This window comes from Chlorocebus sabaeus, chromosome 4 (genome assembly GCF_047675955.1).
Source record: "Chlorocebus sabaeus isolate Y175 chromosome 4, mChlSab1.0.hap1, whole genome shotgun sequence".
NCBI classification, from domain to species: Eukaryota; Metazoa; Chordata; class Mammalia; order Primates; family Cercopithecidae; genus Chlorocebus; species Chlorocebus sabaeus.
In genome coordinates this window covers 8,676,025-8,698,403 of record NC_132907.1, presented here as the reverse complement: position 1 = coordinate 8,698,403, position 22,379 = coordinate 8,676,025, and the positions used below count along the sequence as shown (strand labels likewise).

Below are 22,379 nucleotides of genomic sequence, written 5' to 3'. Positions count from 1 at the left end.
TTGATGTTCATTATACGCATTAAGTAATTTCTCATCACCCACCCTCCTCCACCCCCTCCCTGATGCAAGTCTCCACTGTCTATCATTCCACACTCTATGCCCATGTGTACACATTATTTAGCTCCTTTTCATATGTGAGAATATGCGGTATATGTCTTTCTATGCCAGTATTTCTCGAACTCCTTGCCTCAAGCGATCCTCCTGCCTCTACCTCCCAAATGGCATGAACCACAATGAACCACAATGCCTGGCCCAGACTCATATTTCTAAAGCAAAAACATGATTAGGAAATTTATCTGCCTAATTATTTTTTTAAGGTCAAAATTCAAACTCCTTGGCATGATCTTTGCAATGTGTGGTAATCCCACTGGCCTAATCCTCCAACCTTGTCTCCCATTTCTGGCCTATGGTGGAAAGAGTATACACAGAGAAACAATATTTATTGAGCACGTACTAGAGGCTGGTATTGTGTCAGTTATATTATTTCTGTTATCTCATTTTGTCATCACACAAATCTACAAGTAAGAAATATTGATTTTAAGCAACTCATTTTGATTTAAAGGAGGACATTGAGACATAATCAGCTACAAAGATGACTGAACACAGACACTGCCTCTGATCATCCACACCTGGATTCAAACTCAAGTCTAAGTAATTCCAACACCCTTTCCATCCTGTAATCTCCTTACTTGGAATGACCAAATATCCTGGTTTACCTGGGACAGTTCCTTCTTATTCTTATTGTCCCAAAATAGTCAGGAAAAGCACCCCTTTCACTCTCAAAAGTATCATTCTGATTTTATTGGTGAATTGCATGGTCACTCTGCCTATACTGCAAATCGACCATGCTGTCACATGTTTCAGGAATGCAATATACTTGTTCATGATTCCATTTCTTTCCCAGTGCTGTTTCTTCTGTCTAGAGTGTTATTCCTTTCCCTTTGTCTCCCGAGAAAAATATGTCCCGTTATCAGGACTCATCTTCTTCATTGTCTCTGGGAATTCTCCCCATTCCTCTAACTTCACACAGGAGGTCAATACCCTTCTCTGTGCTCCCCATACCCCCATGTTACTGCTCTTCTTTTACATATTTTTGAATACTTGACTGTCCTCTCTATCAGCCTGTGAATTCCTTAAGGTTTGGACTGTACCTTAATTATCTGTATATCCACAGTGCCAATAGTTTTGCATGGCTCAGAGAAAATCTTAAATATGTGTTGAATAATGGGATAAATGAAATAATAAATTTGAAAGATCTAGCCATTTACAACAATTACTATAAAAAGTGGAAGCAGTCTCTTCTAAAAGGAGTGAGCCTATTCTAGCTAGATCTGATTTACTGTACCGGGAGGCTGCTTAAGTTCTGAACAGTTATTCAGAGAGCCTCGGACCCTGTATCAGCACAAATACCCAGGCCATCCTGTTTTATGGAGTGGTTCTCCTATTTGGGGTCTGAGATATTGTTACCAGTTTTCTGGACTGCTCTCTACTTCTGTAATGTGCCTCATGCTCATTTAAATATTTTCCCATATTTGCTTAGGCCTGTGGTTAAGAGTCAAACTGCCTGGGTTTGAATTTGTGCTTCACTATTTCTTAGATGGGTGACTATGTGAAAACCTCTTAAGTTTCCTAAGCCACAGTTTCTCCATTAAAAAATTAGTAAAATTGACTGTGTCTCATTTAATTAAGTTTTCAAAGGTACTTAACATAGTAGCAGGAACTTAGTAACAACCCATAAATATTAGTTATGATTTTTATTAATAGTATTATTATTCCTTCATTATGCCTAAGCTTTCCTACCAGACTGAAAACCTTGTTTCCTCCAATGATCTATTTTTGTCCATCAGGCCTCATTAATTTTGGATATCTCAATATATGTTGTATTCCCTGAATAAGTCCAACAGACTGTGAATGACTCTAGATATTCCACCACTTCTCTGGGCTCCTACCGTCTCCTTGGCTAGCACTAATGCTATTTCATAGAAGCTTTTTAAGTCAACCTCTGTTTAGCTGACTCATCAGATTAACTGACTGTCTTTGTATGGTTGCTCTAGAAGACAGAGCCTGAGGCAGGGATTAAAGTGATGACACTAGGGACATATAAGCCCAGGGTAATATAGATAAAGAGAAAGAGAGAAGTGAGGCAATAAAAGACATGGAGTAATGCAAATCATTATCATGATGGTCGCCACTTCACACGGAGTTCAAAAGAGATGACAACAGTACACCAGGCAGACTTTACTCAGCACAAAGGGACGTCTTCCTAAAAAGGTTATAAGGAGAAGCTTACCTTGTTGCTGTCCCTGGAATGAAGAAACGAGAGATTCACCTGCAAGATGCCTCCCATCTCTCATTTCCTATTGGTCATGATTCATCATACAAGGAGACATCTTCCAGCACTGTCAATGGACTGATAAGCCCCCTGGTAACCACTCAGGAGGCCAAATCCCATGCTTGCAACATGGCATTTTATTCAAATCTAAAGTGGAAGGGTGACTTGGTACAAGTAAATACCACCTGAGAAACAGAAGAAGAAATGTCAACTAGGGGATCTGAGAAGATACACATGATTTGTGTCCAATATACTGATTCTCTAGGCCTTTTGTAAAAGTCTCAAAACTCATGACAAGTAGGCTATTCTCTAGAATTCTCTAGTCTTGTGTTTTAACTTGATGAATTACATGCTTGTAAGAATCACTTATGTTTATTTTTAAATTGTTCCTGCCATTTGTGCTTGTTATTTGAATTATACAATTATTTAATTAAATACCACACACTAGTAAAATATGAGTGTGAAAAGAATGAAAGGTGTTTGTATGGAAATGAAAGAGTATTTTCGAAAGTCTCAATAAAAGTAAGTCTCTTGAAAAAGGTTTGCTAAGAGAGATGAAAGTGAAATATTTGCAAAGGGCAATGTTAAGAAGCCAGAAGAGTCTGCACTAATATTGTTTCACCCATGCCTTTGCATTCTTTCTGCATGGAAAAATCCTGCATAAAGCATTATCTATTTGGTATTGCACAAAAGACAATATGGAAATACAGTCAGCATACTCATCATTGAAGAAAAGTCCTGGCTAACAACAACAAAAAATTGGTCATTTTGTATACATTTTTTATTAAAAATTAAAAAGAACTTTTAATTAAAATTAAAATTAAAAAGAACATTTAATTATTGTTTAAGATTCCTTGCTTTAACCAGCTCTTTTGATTTACCAGCTGTAAAAGCATGGCTTGATTATGCTGTGGTAGCAAACAACCCCCAAATCTCAGTGAATGATATGACAAATCTTTATTGCTTGCTCACTTTAAATCTGGAGGCTCTGAAACCTATCCTCCATGTGTAGCATCTGAAGCACTTACTATATGAAGCATGTGCCATCCTAGGTCAATATGGAAAGGAAAGAGAAAACATGAAGAATCCCATGTAGGCACGTTAATGCCCCCTAAGATTGATGTACTTCACTTCTGCACATTACCCAAAGCAAGCCACATGACTACTCCTAAATTCAAGGAGGTGGAGAAGCATAATCCTCCCAGGTGCCAGAAAAGGAGAAGAGCTGGAAAAACTAGGGAGCAGCAGTGGTGTTCACCACACCAACCTACTGTGCCAGGCATATGGAGTACGAGGGCTTCTACTCAATCAAGTGAAGGAGGCTGAGGCAGAGAAATATACTGTTTTTTTTCTTTAAATAATTAAAAATAAATATTTAAAATTGGTAACTTAGTGGCTATATTTTCAAGGCTATTTTTTATTTCCGGGAGCTTGTAACCAATTAATTTAGTACTACATATACCCTATCTCAGGTCCAGCTTCTTTGACCTGAGTCTACTTACAATAAACAACAGCTTCAGTCCAACAACTAGGTCATGGAGAAAGCCGGGGAGTAAGAAGGAGGTGTCCCTCTGTTGCTGTTGTATTTTCAAAAGAACACTTTGGTTAATTGATAGATGGCTTCTTTATTAGAAGCAGTAATACCTCTAAGTTATTACTTTGTCTTCAGAAAGAGTAACAAATTGTGCCTATATTTAATTTTTTTTTAATTTCCATGAAAAATTGGTGTAATTTTCAATCTACTTATGCTATGTTGTGAGTCATTAGTGGTAAATTAAATAAACCAACTTATATTATAACCAAGTTATACTATAATATAAAAATGTCAAACTGGGAGGTGTAGAGATCAAGTCTATTTACGGTGCTAAAGAAAATCCAACTGCTTTTTCCTTTTCCATTAGTCTAAGCAGCAGCCAAGTGTGATGGAGTTTGGAGGGATAGGAAGAGAGACTGTGTGGGTCAAAATAGCTTCTTGGGTGATTCTGATTGGCCCCTGTCTAGCTAAGGGCCTGGCAGTAGGTGGAAAAGTCACAGCACTTGGGAGAACATTGGCTTGACTACTTACTAACTATTTCTTAACCTGGAGCAAATTGCCTTCAGTCTTAGCCTCAGTTTCTTCATCCAATAAGCCTTTTATCTCATAGTGTTATTTTAAAGATTAAATAAGATAATAACTATAAAGAGCCTTAATGCTGTGCTTAAAAACTAGTTTGAAATATTTTAATGAATTCAGGGCAACAAGGGCTTAGTTACCACCAAAATCTTCAAAAAATAATCCACAATTAAATCCAACATTTAAAATAACAAGAACAAAACACTTACTGTGTGTTTAGAATTTAGACTCATGTGTCTACTACTTAATTTCTACTGCCTGAAATTTTTTTTATCCTTTGTGCGTATTGTGCTCAAAATTATAGAAAAGTAGTTTACAAACTGTGCATCACTACCCATTCGTGGGGAATGAAGGAAATGTGTAGGTTGTAACCAGCATTTTTAAATGAAATAAATAGAATAGAAAGAATCAGAACACATCGCATGGTTTCTTACTAAGAATTGTGTGCATTGTAATAAATGGGTCATGATTTAAATGTATTTCCTATTGTACTTAAAATTTAATAATAATAATAATAATAAAAGCTTGTGGAAGATACTCCTCTAGAACAAGTCCAAATGAAATCTGGTACATATTTCTATCAAATAAATCTGATTTTATTTCACTACCTTTTTAATGTAGAATAATGAAATATAAAATGTTTTAGCCATCTACCCAGCCAAGTTTTTCTTTAGTAATTCCTGTATTATTATGTATCCTTTAGAGTGACTTTTACACAGCTAGTATGTCAAGAAAAGCAAATGTACATGATATTGGACAAGAAGTGATTACACAGTACGCCCAAGTTACCATTGCTTAGAGGAGATTTAAAGGTGTTGCATAGGCACTGCCAAGGCACCAAGGAGACGGTGGATCCAATTAGATTTACACTCTTCACAGGAGAGACTTGTCCCACTTAGGTGGCTTTAAAATGTCGTTCTATGTCATGTAAAGGACAGAATGCAACACCAGAGGAGAGAAAACAGCTTGTCATAGAGACCAGAGGCACAGAGACCCTCTGAGCAGCAAAGTGAGTCTTGAAGCAGTAAAGCCTCCCTGGTTGTGGCTGACCATCTGGGACGAGGTCACCAACTCAGGATCCACAGATTGGACCAGCATAGAGACGTTTCTGTAAAAGACATGACAGCAGAGACTGATCACTGCGTGCATTGTATAAACTTTGTAGATCATTGTCCCTGATTGTTCAGAGTCAATCATCTTTAGTTTTCATTTCAGCCTTTGGTCATTCTCAAGAAATCAAGAAAATGTCATTTTTGTAATATTCTGAGTTCAAGAATCTCCCTACACATGGGGAGCCATGTCTTCCAGAGTATGGGAAAAGTATGGGGGATTTAATTTACCAATTAAATCAGAATTTTGCTGCCCTGTGTGGACTAAACCAGGTAAGCAGCCTCTTCTCCAATCTTGCTTCAGTGAGGCTTATGTCTGCATGGGTGTGCTACTCACTGAACACAAATATAAAGGTACCCACCAGACAAGGAGTTTTTCTGGTTCATCATTACACTGCAGGTTGCCATGAAGGAGTCACAGGCTGTGGCTTCCGTGAAGCCCGTGACAAATTTAATACCCTATTACTTGTGTCGTCTGCACTAGCACTTCATTTGGTGACATCACTGGGTACAACTAAAGTTGAAATTTGTGTGACATTTTTGCAGGTGTTGCTTTTCACCAAAAATGTTGTTTTACATAGTTTAGCCACAGTGCAGTGCTTTAAGTCTAAAACTAAACCTCAGGAAATCTAATGAGGTTGAAAAGAAAAGTGAAAGTTAACGGCTGCAGCTTTAACAAAGGCTCATCCTCCCTCAGGCTCTAAAGAGTCAGTAACTGAGTTCCGTAACTGAAAATTAAATTAGAAGAAATGCCACCTCTGCAGCTACAGCTACCTTTAGCATTAACAGTAGCATTAACAGAAATATAGAATGGGATGGGGGTAGGGGGTTCTGCTCAATAGAGCCATCAAGAAACTTTCAGAGCCTTTAAACGGGGCGGAATCTGCTCTTACACCATGTTTTAAGCTTCCCGTCGTTTTATATTTTGCCCTCTCTCTAGCCTTCATTTCCCTCATAGACATACCCTTGTCATATTTTTTCTGTTCTCTCCTTTCTGCTGTTTTTTCCCCCATTACAGGTCTTAATTTCCATTTTCTTCTCTTCCCCCACTGCCACATTTTTTTCCCTTGATTCTCTGAGTTTGTTTTCCCTTCCCTCCCATATTTACATCTTTACAGGAATAATTTAACTGATGACAAGGTTTTTGTGATTTGCCCTGTTCAGAATCTGGGAGAAAACAGTTAAGGATTCTCCAGGGCATAAGGCTTTTGACTTTATCTGGTCACATCAAATGAACAGGAACCACTTTCTCAGGATCGTATTATCACAGTAAGTGATAAGGATGTGCAGGAAGAACTTATGAGCAGTGGCTCACATTAAAAAAAAAAAAAAAAGGCTGGGGGAGGAGTGGCAAGAAAAGAAAACAAATTAGCCTTTGTCAAGACTCCTCCCCATTCTTCAAATAAGCATCTCTAAAAAACAATCAAGCAAGGTTGTCAGTTTGGTCAAAAATCAGCAATGCTTTAATATAATAAAATAGTACTGCCACCGTTTACTTCTAAACAAATTGCAAAAGAACCTAACTATATTATATAGCTATAAAGAAATAAAGGCTATTTTATCATAATTTGATTATGCTACAAAGCACTATGCATAGCAATTCGTGGATCTAATTTTAGTAGTAATAATCTCTTGCCCTGTTATGTAAATGGAAAAAGACTTTCTACAGGCTTCAGATAGAGATAAGCTTAAGATCGAAAGCATGCAAAAGCCATGGTTCAATTACTCTAAAGTGATCTGCATCATATGTTACAGTACATCTTTCTGCCTTTGCACAAAAGCTCGTATCTGCTGCAAATTAGCCATCCTTTTCTAAATGCTACAGATGTCCTCTGAGAGTTAACTGATTCAAATTAAACCAAAATCCTGCAACTACAAAATAATAAGGGGCATTTAAAAATTTTTCAAAATGCTTTTCCCTTCCACAGTTTTCCCCAATTTTTGCACTCCCTCTCCTTTTTAAGAAAAGACAATTGAACCTTTACAAATACAATTAGTTTTCATTCCCAGGCCAATCCATTTTGTGTAAGGATAAACTACCAGGATGGTCCCATTCCATGTTAAGTCTCCACAGGCCACAAAGATGCAAGCTCAGACCAGACTTCTCAGGTACTAGCCTGGCCCCCAGCAGACAAAACTCTCACCCATATCTTGGAATACAAGTCTCTAGAAATAGAGCACTTCACCAATCCTTATTCCCCAGTCTCTTTGGTTGCTCATCGAAATGAAGTTTATATTAATCCAAAAGTTAGCTACCCCCCAGAGCACTGGGGCTTCAGAGATAGCTGGAGCCACCTATTGGAAGTACCAGGTTTCCATCTCAGCTGACTCATTTCCTTGCATCTCTCTACAACTTAGCTTTAAGTTGTAGACAGTCCTACTGCAGACGGTCTTTTCCCATACTCTGGAAGACATGGCTGTAAACCCCCATCAACTCCTCTTCCATAACTTCACCACACAGGAAGGCACGGCCCTCTGCCCTACACGAGTGTATAGGATATCCTGAAGGAGGACCCTCCTAGGCCCTCCTTAAGTCAGTTGTTCCCTCTATGTGGGCTCTCACCCCCACAACACCCACTACGTCTTGGGAAATTACCCTGAATCAGTGGTTTTCACTAAGACTGATTGGGATGGGAATGCAATTTCCTAGCAAAGAAGTGGGTTTTGTATCCAGAAGAAAAAAGGTTTAAAATAGTATATTTCCATTCTACATGGGCTGTGGCTTTCTCAGTTTGTGTGAAGACCAAAAGAGAGAGAGAGAGAAAAAAGAATAGTTAGATGTTGATGCTTGAGGTTAAGTGCATTGTTTTTAGCCCTTTACCCTATAATTTAATAATTACTGTTGTTGGAGGTGATGGATATTCTAGTTACCCTGATTTGATCATCACACATTGTACACATGTATCAAAATATCATATGTACTTCCAAAATATGTACAACTATGATATAGCAATAAAAATATTTTTAAAAGTTAAAAGTTAAAAATTATCACTATTTCCAAAATTTTCCCCTTATCCTAGGATTTTATACCTATTATTGTTCCCAAGAGGAAAAAATTAGATAGATAGATAGATAGATAGATAGATAGATAGATAGATAGATAGATGATAGATAGATAGATGATAAACAGGAGATAGATGATAGATAGATAGATAGATAGATAGATAGATAGATAGATAGATAGATTGATAGATAGATAGAGATTAAAGCCTTTTCAATGCTGACTTTCAGTGATCAAGATACTAAATACTTCTAGAGAGCAGCAAGGATGGGATATGATGTTTTCTGTTGATTAAATTAGAACTGTTATATCTGAGTAATACATGAGAGAATATAGAATGCTTATTGTACAGGTGTATTATTTTATTACTGGGTCTTTGCATCTGTTGCATCTTTAAGATCTGTCCTCACCCAGCCTTCCCGAGCTACTCTACACCCAGCCCAGGAGGCATCATAATATAAAATGGTAAACCCATTGCTTAAATTCTCTGGGTTTTTAAAAAAATTTCTATATAAATATTGGAATTAATCACAAACTTCAATTCTCTCCCCAAAATGGAGTTCTATATAATTTTCGAGAATATAAAGAGAAGTTGTTATTTCAATCCAAATTGTAATACATTTTTTTCTATACCCCCAAAAAGTTTTATTGTACTTTTCCTATATGCCCAAAAAAGTTTTATTATACTTTTAACTTGTATGTTTATTGTTATTAAACTTTGTTATACATAACACTAGAAACTTTAACATTAACATTATAAGCAATGTTGTTAGGTTGGGGAACTTGAGCTTTAATTCAAGTCTTATTAGATCGCTGACTGGCTACATGGCATTGGTTAGGTCACTTACTGTTTCTGGGCCCCAGTTTTGTCATCTAGGACATAATACAAAACATGCAGAAGTCCTTAGCAACTCTAACATGATGTACAAAAATATGCTAAAAATGAGGTATTGCATCAGTCAGGATTCAACCAGAGAAGCAGAACCAGTATGCATATTTTTATGTGTATTTTATATATATGTATTTTAAAATACATATAAATACCTTCTTTCCCCTGCCCCCCGATTCCATCCCATCCTGAGCTCTTCATCATTAGAAATGCATTCATCTATTATGAGCTGGTTATGGACAAAAAGCAACATCACATCATCATGATTTTGCTTTAGTTTTGGACAAAAGATGCCTTTATATATGTATTTTAAAAATACATATATAAAAATATAAAAAGCATATATACATATATACATATGTACACACTTATCCATGTGTATGTATGCACGTGTGTGTATGTATGTGTGTGAGTGTATTTACTTATTACAGAGAATTTCTGGCTGAGCAGTCATTTTAATTACATTTGGAAAACCCCTTCCCAGCAGCACCTACACCAGCATTTGATGGAATATCTGGAGGATGGTGTGTGTACACTATTAAATGACAGCTGCCTCTCTTCTGTCTTTCAACTCTTGTGAGAGAATCTCCTTTAAAGTCCACCCTAACCAGAAACACACTTGAGTGGGAATTCTGGGGAAAGTGATTTAACATAGCCAAGATGACACATCACAAAGCCATCTTGGGTATCAAAAAGAAAGATTCTATCCTAGAAGACAAAATGAATGACCTATTCTACTAATGACCAACATGGCCCAAGGAGTCATTCTCTGTTCTTGTTCATCTCTTTCCCTTCCCATGCACATTCTAGTTGACAGACAGCACACCTACACCATCTTTGTCCCAAATGAATGTGGTGCACATTGAGGGAGGCTTGCTTTTCCCCTCCTTGATCCTATCCCTTCCAGAGTTCTTCATCATTAGAAATGCATTTGTCTATTATGACCTAGTTATGAACAAAAAGCAACATCACATCGCCATTATTTTGCTTTAGTTTTGGATAAAAGATGCCTTTCTTTTTCCCTTAGAAGTCATCCTGGTCCCTCCTCCTACTTTCTTTACACTGCCATTCTCCCTTTAGGCTTTGGCTTTGAGGAAAAGGTTAACTGTGTATTTTTAAGTACATTCTCTCCTCCACTGTTTCTTTCTTCACTCTTCTGAATTATAGGGAGTGTACAGGTCAAAGCACACTAAGAATGGGGCTATTTGAAGAATTTTTTTAACGCATCCACTAAATAAATAGACCACTGGGTATTTCTTGGTAATTTTCTAGTGATTCTCAATAGTGGAAGAAGCTTTTGACACTACAGGTGCCCAGGGCCTGACTAAAATGAAGTTTAACTTATTGTCCATTATCTCTCTAGCACTGAGGGTCATTCTCACAAGCTATAGCTTCAAGCCTTTCCCAATGGCTCCTAATCCTGTATCTGAAGAGACAACAGAGGCCACATTCAGTGTCTCAGTATCAGGTCACCCTCCTGCCAGCCCTACTGTAATCTTGCTGCTACTTTCAAGGATCACAACAAGTTCTTTTTACTCCACAGTGACCGAACCTCTGCCACACAACTCTGTCCTAATACTCTGGGTCTCCATCCTACTGTACCAATTTTCTGCTTGATTCTCTGCTTCAACTCTGACACCTAGAACTTTGACTTGCCCCTCCTGCCAAGGCTGCCGAGGCTTGTCAACTGCCCCGAATGTCAGTTGCTGTGACTGGGTATTCACTACTAACAGCGGGATCCTCCAGAAGATTTCATGGAGGTTCCATCTGCCTAAATCACTCATTAGTCATTATTAGGCAAAAACCAGCTCACGTCCTCTCCAACCCTCAGTCAAAACCTAGCTCTTTTCCACACACCTGCTAATGCATACACGTTTTGCCTGCTTGTGGGTCAGTCTCACTCTGATTGTCCAACTGTCCAAAATGCCTCTGAATATCTACTGCCAGCACTTCCCTCGTGAGCTTACCTTAGGCTCTGTTTGGGTTCTCAGTTCCAGGTCTTATCAGGCAGATCCATTTTAATGCCAATCAAACAGCTGTGTTTGATAATCATGAACATGTGACTTTTTTCCTAGAGATGCAAAAATCATAAGTCGCTAAAGTATATGAAGAATAAATTTCACCAAATCTTAATGTCTCTATGTTGACAAAATAATTGAATACAGAGCTCCTAAAGACCTTAGTGAAACAACCATGGGTGTTGATTAGAACAGTTTATGCTAACTGTTATATACTAACAGTATGTAGTTAGTATAGAAAAGTCTTGATTGCTTGCTTGCTTTTTCTTTCTTTTTTGCTCTTCTTTCTATTCTTTCTTATTCTTAAGCACCTGGTTTTGAACCAGAAATTGTGGTAAACATAGGGAGTACGAGATGAGTTTATGTATCTATAATATACATGCACAAACACATGTTACTGGCCCTTTGAGTTCTCACATCCTAAATAATGAAACAAAGAAAAAAATAATAATAATTACCGCTCATGATGAGAGCTCACAGAAACAAAAGTGCATGATTTTGTCTAGAAATGTGGGCAGGAAGCATTTTAAAGAAATGAAGTTCAGTTGACTTTTGAGGAATGATTGGAATGAATCAGCAGGCAGATAAGTGGAGAAAAGGACTTTCCAGGTAAATGGAATAGAAGAGAAGAGACATAAAGAAGAATGTGGTACCTTTGAGGAACTGCAGGGATTTCTCTATTGCTGGCATCTAGGACTGGTCCAGGAACAGGTGGAAGCAATGAGTCTGAAAAGGTAGACAGGTCTTAATACAAAACGTTCTTTATAAGTCATGTTAAGAAATAAGGACTTTGTCTTGCAAGTGATAGGGAAGTTTGGGGAAGATGCTGAGCAGTGGGGTGACATAAATTTGTTTTAGACCAAAGGGAGGTATACAGAAGAGGAGAAGGCAAAGAGTTAGATAATTCCAGGGAAAGTTCAAACAAAAAGCTTTTGAAAACCTAAGAAAAGGTAGTTGCAAAGAAAACAGAAAGGAGAGGAGGTTAGAGATAAAATATTTGGTGTCTAGAGAATACAATAGTAGCTACAGGTTTAGATGAGTAGAAGAAGAATGTATAAAGTAAGATGAGAAAATTAAAGAAGACACATTTCTAAATGGGTACAGAATCCTTCACTTATTTCGGCTGAGGTCTCAATTTCCCCTAAGAAAGTATGTGATGTTGGCTGTCTGTATTTTTCTTGGTGATATTCTTTTCTTATTTGATATGACCATCTTTACTGGAATATAAAGTCATTAAAAGAAGAACTTCATTTTGTTCATCTTTCTAGCCCCAAACATCTTGGAATGAAGTAAGGGTTCAGTGTTGAATAAGATATGATGAAAATCAAAATGGGTCAAGTCAGTGTATCACATCCAGGTTGTGGGTTGGAGTCTTCAATTCTTGCTAGGTTGAGGATATTCCAGGCCTGTGCATCACTTATTTTTCTGCTTAATCTGCTTTAGCATTTCTTATAACAAAATATCAGGTAATGATAGAGTTTTGTGTCAAATTTCTGCTTGATGTCCAATGACTGCCTTTATTTTTGTGCTGGCTGTTTAGAAACTCTTTTTTCGCTTTACATGTGTCTTTCAGTTCAGAGTCATCAGCATACAGCAGTCCCAAATGACTCTCTCAACGACTTTTAAGGATCCTCACAGCCAGAAGAACCTCTCAGAGGATCAGAAGCACAGTCTAATACCAGCTTACAGATTCCTTATTACATCCTTACGCATGAATAAAACAAGCTAGACCTATTATGCAGCTATTTTCTCTTCATTGGTGACTGGGAACTGATCTAAAAAAAATTACGCAAAACCCAGCACCCCATCTTATATAACATTCTCTCCGCAGCTGAATTAGTCAAGTTATAGCAACTGTGCCATCCTCTTGTCCAAAACACCCTGCAATTCTAGGACTACACAGTGGGCAAAATTAGAATGTAGTCAATCCACAACATCCCTGACAAGTACCGTGCCAGAGCAATTCAATGTCTAGACTAGTTGTTTCAGTCAGGAGATTAACTGGCTTATCTTAACCCCAAGGGCAACCTTTGGCTCACATCCAGGAAGTCAGCAGTTTTCAGGTTAGCCCCTGACAGATCAAGCCATCAGTCGTTTGCCTAATCCCAGCATCATACACAGAATTACAGAACAGGACTTTTTTCCACACAATTTGGGGTGTTAGCTGTTTTCTCCTTAAGGTTTAACATATGATCTTAAAAAGCATTTTTTTCAACAAAATATTGGTTTAAATTTTCAGAAAAACTGCATGCTGTTTGGAAACATCACAATTCTTTAGTGAGAAAGAAAATTTTTAAATATATCTATATTTATAAAATGTCTTCTTAGAAACATTGCTTTAAAAAAATTAACTAATTCTAGAAAACCAAGCTATGTTCCTGTTTCCTCATGATTCACAGCAATGTTCTTCAAGGTCCTTTTTCTTTCTTAAATGGGCCAAAATGATATCAACGCCCCACACAAAATTTCACCTTCGAACTGACTTGATTCATGACTCTTGTTAATTCTATTTGCTCAGAAATTCTACTTTAATTATTTTGAAGAGTTTTTGTGGAGCCACTGGAGTTTTTACTTTGCCACTGTATGATGGTTATAGGCAAGGAAATTTTAATATATATTCTCAAAGAGAAATTTACTTGTAACATTATACTATAATAATCACAGTTTTCAAATGCATATTTTAAAAAAAATCTATCACAGAAGCTGGAATGACTGAGTTGCACTTTTTAAAAAAAATTTTCTGACAATATTTCAAGGACTGAAATTGGTGTTGGGCTGAATTTTGTGCCATGATAGATAGTGTACAAAGCACATTAATTGGCAACAGCACGTTCTCTATAAGACAGGTAGTACTCATTCAGAATGTCAGTAAATATCTCCTGAATGCCTATGTGCCAGGCACTATCCTAGGCTCTAGACAACAAGACAAATGATCAAGAATTCACAAATACATTATTTAAATAACAACTGTGTATCTAATATACATTATGACTGCTCTGTGTTATAAATAAAATACATGTATTACATATGGATATTTTACATGTAATACCCACTGTTGCACATACACAGGAAAAGCTTTAGCTGGCATTTGAAAGAGGATGCTTAATGAAAACATCTCCTTAACTAAGATTATATTTAGCACTGAATTGCCAGAACAGTGTTTGTCAAGTCCATTTTCCTTTGTATAAATGGACTACAATGTGTAGCTTCAGTCTCTTAAACTTCTGGAAAGCATATCTAAAACATTTAAAAATCTTGTGAAACTAATGTTTGCATCGATGTCAAAGTTTGTGTTTGAACTTTAAGAATACACTAGAAAATAACTTCTAATCAGGCCTAGAAAAGGTAGTGGATAGAAGTGCTGAGCCCTTCCAATTTTGAAGACCAGTGTGATGCAATGGAATGAGCATGGGAAACAGTTTAAATTTTGACTCAGTCAAACTTGTGCACGACACTTAACCCTTCTGGACTTTAGTTTCCCCCTTATAAAAAAGCAAAGTTGGTGGAGCTGTCCCAGAGATGAGCTTTGAGCTCTCACCCTCCAGTTCTACACATTCTATTACCTTAGGGAAGTGGGAAACAGAACCCATTCTAGGGCGGAGTTAGCTAAAGAGAGTGTCATAGAAAATATGAATAAATGAAGACTAGGATGGGCATACTTCACATTGCTATCATTGTGAATGTTGAAATATCAAAATTCCCAGATAAAAAGTACAAATTCTTTTTTAATTTTCATTGTGTCAAACATCTGCAGGTTTGAAAATATCAAGAGATACTTTTTAAACATGCATTTAACCTGCTGTGTTCTATAAACCAAGCTATTAAATCTAAAGATCAGTGCTGAATAAAGCTGCTAGTAGGATGGCGATTAATTATAGTTAATGTTTTGACCCCTCGCTTTTTGCCAGGTATTATGCTAAGAGCTTGCTTAAATTATTTTGTATTTTTAATGCTTGCTTTCAACAAGCATTAGTTCATTAATGCTATCTATGTGATATTATTTGTATCCCCATTTTATAGAAAAAAGAATCTTGGACTTAGGCTAAATAACTTGCCCGAAATCACTCAGTAACAGCTGTGAAATTCTACGCCACATCTGTCCAGCTCCAGAGGACAGGCTGTTAACTGTGATATTCAATATTACTGATACTCAATATTGCTGAATTCAAAAATTTACAAAATTATGTACAATTGTTCTTTTTAAAAACAGAACGAAACTTATAATACATTTATCAAACATAATGCTACTTTATGGGGCTTTTATTGGGGCTAGCTAAGGGGCTTTATGGACTCAAAAATTGGAAACTGACTACTCCAATTAGTTGTTCAGAATAAAAGCCAGGCTTGAAAGTCCTTCTTTGCATTGAATTTCAAATGTTCCACTTGGAATGAAACAGATGTTGAACTTTAGATTAGTTCAATCTGCATTAGATTTATCCTGTGCACACAGTAAGATAGCACTAACATGGGCACTTACGCTACTTTCTCTTTAGGGACACCTTTCCCCAGATCAGCTTCATCTGCAATTTAAAAGAGGTATTTTCAAAGAAATAGAGGATTTTACTTGAAAGCGCAAGTATTAATCTAGTGGGTCTGAGCCATGGTCCATCCAATATTCTGTCTCTACTAGGAGCATAAAGAACCATGTCACATGAAACACCAAAGACTAGGGATACACCCTGAGACTTCTTAATATTTTTCTGTCCTCTGTGCATTTAGATTAACCTTTCTTAAAGCCTGTATTTTTGGGGGTTTTTGATTAAAAAATTTCCAAGTATACTAGACCCTTTGAGTAAACGAACATAGGAAACACTTTGGATTTGTGGATTCCAGATGTCATAGTGCAAATATCTATACTGATCTCTAACAGGGTTCAACTTTCTCCTTTTTTCCCATTGAACCTTGTCAAACTTACCCAGGTTCATCATAGATTCAGTTGTCTACTGAACTCCTATTCATTGTTAAAAGGGATATTAGCGAGTGTTAGGTGTTAAAAACATCTAACATCAAACTGAGATTTGCTTCTTGAGATATTCAGAAGAATTAAGTAAGAATTTTATTTTATTTTATTAATTTTTTTTGAGATAGAGTTTGGTTCTGTCGCCCAGGCTGGAATGCAGTGGCACAATCTCTGCTCACTGCAACCTCTGCCTCCCAGGTTGAAGCAATTCTCCTGCCTCCGCCTCCCTAGTAGCTAGGATTTCAGGCACCTACCACCTAGCCTGGTTAATTTTTGTATTTTTAGTAGAGACGGGGTTTCACCATGTTGACCAGGCTGGTCTCAAGCTCCTGACCCCAGGCGATCCACTCGCCTTGGCCTGAGTAAGAATTTTTTAAAGATTTTCTTTGGAAGTCAGTAGCTGTTAGAAACACTTTATATAGAGCGCAATCTCTCTCCAAATGACTATGCATGGTGTACAGAATAGCAAATGAAACTTGTGTGTCTCCAAATTCCCAAATAAATCATTCTAATTGTCTAAGCACATTAAATCATGTAGGCTACTTGGGAAATCCAAATCACAATTCTTTTTATTTTGTTAGTAAAATACAGAGACTTTTATATCAAAATTAAAAATGAGAACATATCACTATGCCAAATAATGTGGGTACCTTCTCAAACTCTTTTAGTCAAAGTGCAATCAGGAAAGAAAATGTACTGGTTTTCCCTTTATTGGTCTTAAATTTATCGGTTTAAGAGGTCCACCTATTTGTCACCTGTTTGATTTAGTGAGCAGTCTATGCTCAACCACTCTGTACATATCCTTTGCTATTTCATGAGCTTCAGCTATATCATCTCAACCTTTGCCTCTCTAGTCTGAGGAGACACACTAACTTAGTCTTTCCTCATTTCTTTGTTCTTTTTTTTTTTAAATTATAAAAAGTAGCCTGAATTGGACATTTGATGGTTTTTAGGTTCTCATGTTGGATACATTTTCTTAGTAGATTCTAACTGTTGGGAGTACGAAGAAATCTAGATTGAACTGAGTCCCTTCTTTTAAGCTACAAATCAATCAGAGCAAGTGCAATGGTCTCGACTCTCATTTCCTTAACTCCTCTCCGAAACCTTTTTTTAAAGGCCATCTTACCTCTGTGCTTACCATAGGACCACTGGGCTTCATGCAAATACCAGAAACAGTCCTATGGACACTAAAGTTTTCAAGACTACTTGGTGATTTTAAATTGCAGTCTGTGAACTTTCTCTTGTCCAGATATGCAACTTCCAGGGGTCATTTTTGAATGAATATCTCAGTGCTTCATATGTCTCCTACCTCCTTAGATATATTTAGCACAGGATGAATCAGGCAGGTTGTCATAGCACAATGACCATTACACTTGGAAGTCATCCTGACTCTCTCGCCAGCCATCTTAATGACTAGAAAACTAGAGCTTTGGGATCCATTTTCTTCTACTGACAAGCAGAGAATTAGGAAATGGTTTTCAAATTCTTCCAGAGAGTCTTTGGGATTTCTTTGGTGTTCTTTCCCATGCCATTAGGAGATGGGAAGTAAGATGAGTGATTGAGTGGATGGAGGTTTGGGTACCATGCCTCCCTACCAATCCCCATAGCATCTCTGTTTTCCTCTGTTTTATGTATTTGACTTCCTCCCAAGACTGCTTAAATCAAGAATTTCCAGGAGAGAAAGAAAAGGAAAAGAAAGGAATGGAAAGGAGTAAAGAAGAGGAAAAGAAAGAGAGAGAGAGAGAAAGAACAAGAGAAAGAAAAGAAAGAAAGAAAAAAGAAAGAAAGAAAGAAAGAAAGAGAGAGAGAAAGAAAGAAAGAAAGAAAGAAAGAAAGAAAGAAAGAAAGAAAGAAAGAAAGAAAGAAAGAGAGAGAGAGAAAGAGAGGGAGGAGGGAGGGAGGAAGGGAGGGAGGGAGGGATGGAGAGACAGAGAGAAAGAAAGGAAGAAAGAAAGGAAAAGAAAGAAAGAAAAAGAAAGAAAAGAAAGAAAGAAAAGAAAAGAAAGAAAGAAAGAAAGAAAGAAAAAGAAAGAAAGAAAGAAGGAAAGAAAGAAAGAAAGAAAGAAAGAAAGAAAGAAAGAAAGAAAGAAAGAAAGAAAGAAAGAAAGAAAGAAAGAAAGAAAGAAAGAAAGAAAGAAAGCAAAAAAGAAAAACTCTGAGTGTGTTGGCTCACACCTATACTACCGACTCTTTGGGGAGGCAGAGGTAAGAGGATCACTCGAGGGCAGGAATTCAGGACCAGCCTGGGTAACATAGGGAGAACCCAGCTCTACAAAAAAAGAAAAAAAAATTAGCAAGTTGTGGTGAGGGGTACCTGTAGTCCTAGCTATTCAGGAGACTGAAGCAGGAGGATCTCTTGGGCCCAGGAATTTAAGGTTACAGTGAACTATGATCTCACCCCTGCAATCCAGCCTGGGCAACAGAGCGAGACCCTGTCTCTTAAAAAAAAAAAAAAGGAAAGAAGGAAGGAGGACAAAAGGACTATATAGTATAGCCTTGGGATGTGTAAACCTCTATCATTATAGACTTTATAAAACAATAGTAGCTTAAATTTGTATTATATGCAAACCATTTATATTGTGTAAAATGTATATTCATTTCCCATATAATTCACAAAAAATTTATAATTCTAATTTTTCCTATCCTGTCTTGATGATTTGCCATATGCCAGAAACTTTGTTAAGGAATTTACTCACATATCACTTTTCATTTAATCTTTACAGTAACCCTTTGGGGTAAGTATCATTATGCCCATTTTATGAGTAAGCAAACTATGACTTAACTATGGTTAAGCAATGTGCCCAAGGTTTCAAAACCAGTGTTTTAGATCATTCAGTCTGCTACAACAAAATACCACAAACTGGGTAGCTAATAAACAACATTTACTTCTCATAGTTCTGGAGGCTAGAAAGTTCAAGATCAAGGCATTGGCAGAGTTGATGTCTGCTTTCTGATTCTTCTCACTGTGTCCTCACAAGGTATAAGGAACAAGGCACCTCTCTTCAGCCTATTTTATAAGGGCTCACCCTCATGATCTAATCATCCCACAAAGACCCCACCTTCCAATATCACCACATTAGTGATTAGATTTCATCATATAAATTCTGGGGAGATACAAATATTCAGACCATAGCACCTGCTAAGTGACTTCACTAAAGTTCAGGCACAATTCCCCCAGGTTCCACAGATTAAGTTCTTAAGCCTTAATGCCTCTAAAATATTTCTCTGAACAGAAGCTATTCACATGGACAAATAAATACAACTCACAAATACAACTCCAATAGTCACATTACAAAAGAACAAAAGTTTTATTTCAGGAATTATAATTTTAAAATAAATAAGGAAAAAAAACTATACAATTGAAATTTCGCTTTGCAGGAATTCAGCTTATTATAACAAACTAGGGTTTTTCACATGTACATTGTGTCTTAGTCTATTCTGGCTACTATAAAAAAATACCATAGACTGGGTGGCTTATAGATAACATAAATTTATTTTTCATAGTTCTAGGGGCTGAGAAGTCCAAGATCAGGGTGCCAGCAGATTCAGTGTCTGAGGGGCCAATACCTTGTAGGCAGCTATCTTCTCACGTAACCTTACATGTTGGAGGGGGCGAGAGATCTCTCTGGAATGTCTTTTATAAGGGCACTAATTCTGTTTATGAGGGCTCTGTCCTCATGACCTCATCACTTCCCAAAGGCCCTACCTCTTAATACTATCACTTGGGGGTTAGGATTTCAATTTATGGTCTGGAGGAAACATAAACAATCAGTTCATTGGAAATGGTAGATAAATTACCTTGCAGAGAAACAACAAATTGAACTATCTACCTTGTGTAGGTGAAATCGTAATTGTTTTCTTTATTCTTTCCCCTAAATCACTGTTTCAGGACATATGAGGGATTAAAAGAAGTAGTTAACCACAATTCTATAATTGCTTTGTATACATAGTTCAGAGAGCTATAATTGCATAAAAGATAAAGGCTATAAAGTTCCCTAGTAAAACTCACTCTATGTATAATTTTGGAGTGGATATATTTTGTATGTGCAATTACTCATGGATACAGAGTAAACACTTGTAATTTCACCAATGATTGAGCAATTCTAGGTCATCCTCATGTGCTTCAAAATGATTACTCTGACTTCAAGTGACCAGTTGGAATGAAAGCTAATTGACTGCTGCTTATTTAATCTTCTTCATACCTCCCTGCTCTCTGACCCTTCATTCACATAAATATTACTGGTCCCCCTAACTCCAAGGATATTCCCAGACTATTCTCCAGAGTGCAGCATCATTTTCCCATCTATATCTACCTACCTTTTCTGTACTCCACCTTCTACAAACCTCCTCAGATACATCAATTTCCGTAAAGATTTAGTGATTTTACAAATACATTCATCTCTTCTTCTGGCAACCCAATTGTACAATATAACCCATTATGAAATACAAATATAGCTTTTAAATATATTCATTTATTTATAATATAATTTATATTTTATTAATGTTAACCTTTTATATCGTTAACTTCTTGATGTGGCCAACTGATTGATTGTTCCTCAAATACATCTCCTCTCCTTTCTAGCATAACAATTTGAGGAAAACCACAATAATCTATTTCATGATGAAGTCCTCAGATTTAGTAATTAACTGATATAAGTTTATTACAAAAATGGACAATCCAAAGAAGTTATTATAATACACTATCCTATAAAAGAGTAAAAATATGGATTAGAGCATTGTGTACTTTATTACCCATGATCTTATTAAAAATAAATAAAAATAACTGCTAAGGTAACACTTGTATTTTTATGTCTCATTGATGCATCACAAAATCTATTCTATTTTCCACAAGGAACCAACAAGTTTCTCTTGAAAAGATGTAACACATTTTCTGTCGGGTAGGAAAAATTCGAAGTATGATTTTAAATTTTGTTACAGCTTTGGTGCAACTAGTAGTCAAAACAATTATTTTTAATTATCTGAAATAATTATTTTCTAATCAGATACTAATGTGAGAGGAATTAAGTGTTTTTGTCTTTCCATTTTCCTCTCTCCATCATAAACTCAACTGCCAGCAAATGCATAAACACGTATTTCACTTCCCAGGCCTCCCTGTGGCTCACGAAACTGCTAAAATCGCAACCTCTTTTTCAAAGTATTCATTTTCAAAGAGCTCTCCTATAACTATTTGTCCTTTTTCCTCCTAACTCTCAATAAGAATACAAATAATTACAGGAGAAAACCCCCAAATTTTCTATCATGCTATTGAATGTCCAGTTGACTTCTCTGGCTCATAGGAGACATTCTTTACCTTCATCAATTAAAAGCCTTGCAGCTCCCATCTTGAAAATTACATGAAACTGAAATATCTTAATCAATAGCAACAAGCAGAGGTTTACTGAAATATTTGGCCATTCCAGACCACCCTGCAGATAACATCAGTACCTCAATAGTTCTACACTAAAAGTAATCTGATTTTTAGAATGTCATTCTCCATTTTGTAAGAAACTGATGTAACCCTGAGGACCTACTCCTGATGTTTTTCTTGCATAAATTGTGTAATGGTTTCCATAGTTGGAAAACCATGAAAAACAAAAAAGAGTGACTATATCCTCCTTTGTGAGCTTATGACAAGACAGATTCTCTAAATTTAATCTTATAGCTATGTCTGTTTCAGGAGCACCCAAAATACAAAAGAAAGAGAGCCCAGTAGTAGAAAAACCTACACTCCAGGAGTATACATTTGTGGTTTGCCTCCACAACATCAATTTCCATTTCCTCCTACATTCAATTACTTGGAGACTCTGTCCTCCCCTACTCTGGTCCCACAGCCCAGGCTCAGTCAAGTATTTCCCTGACCACAATGTTGATTCTATAATGGGTATCTGAATTAAGCCAAGTCCTGGCAGAGCAATGACTGCAAGTTTTGAAAGAAAATAGTGTAGAGGTTACCTGTG

The 22,379-nt window shown here is 36.8% G+C and overlaps 1 long non-coding RNA gene across 1 annotated transcript in view; it reads right to left on the bottom strand.

Annotated features, from left to right (window-relative positions):
* Positions 1-281: 281 nt before the first annotated feature.
* The window catches only part of LOC103224306 (uncharacterized), a 114,656-nt gene continuing 92,558 nt past the window's right edge, over positions 282-22,379 (bottom strand). Inside the window, exons 2-5 of the long non-coding RNA XR_005234630.2 lie at positions 12,116-12,188; positions 11,412-11,515; positions 5,235-5,553; positions 282-2,517 (exon numbers count right to left, since the gene is read on the bottom strand). This is a non-coding gene — a long non-coding RNA (uncharacterized lncRNA). The remainder of the gene's footprint in view (positions 2,518-5,234; positions 5,554-11,411; positions 11,516-12,115; positions 12,189-22,379) is intronic.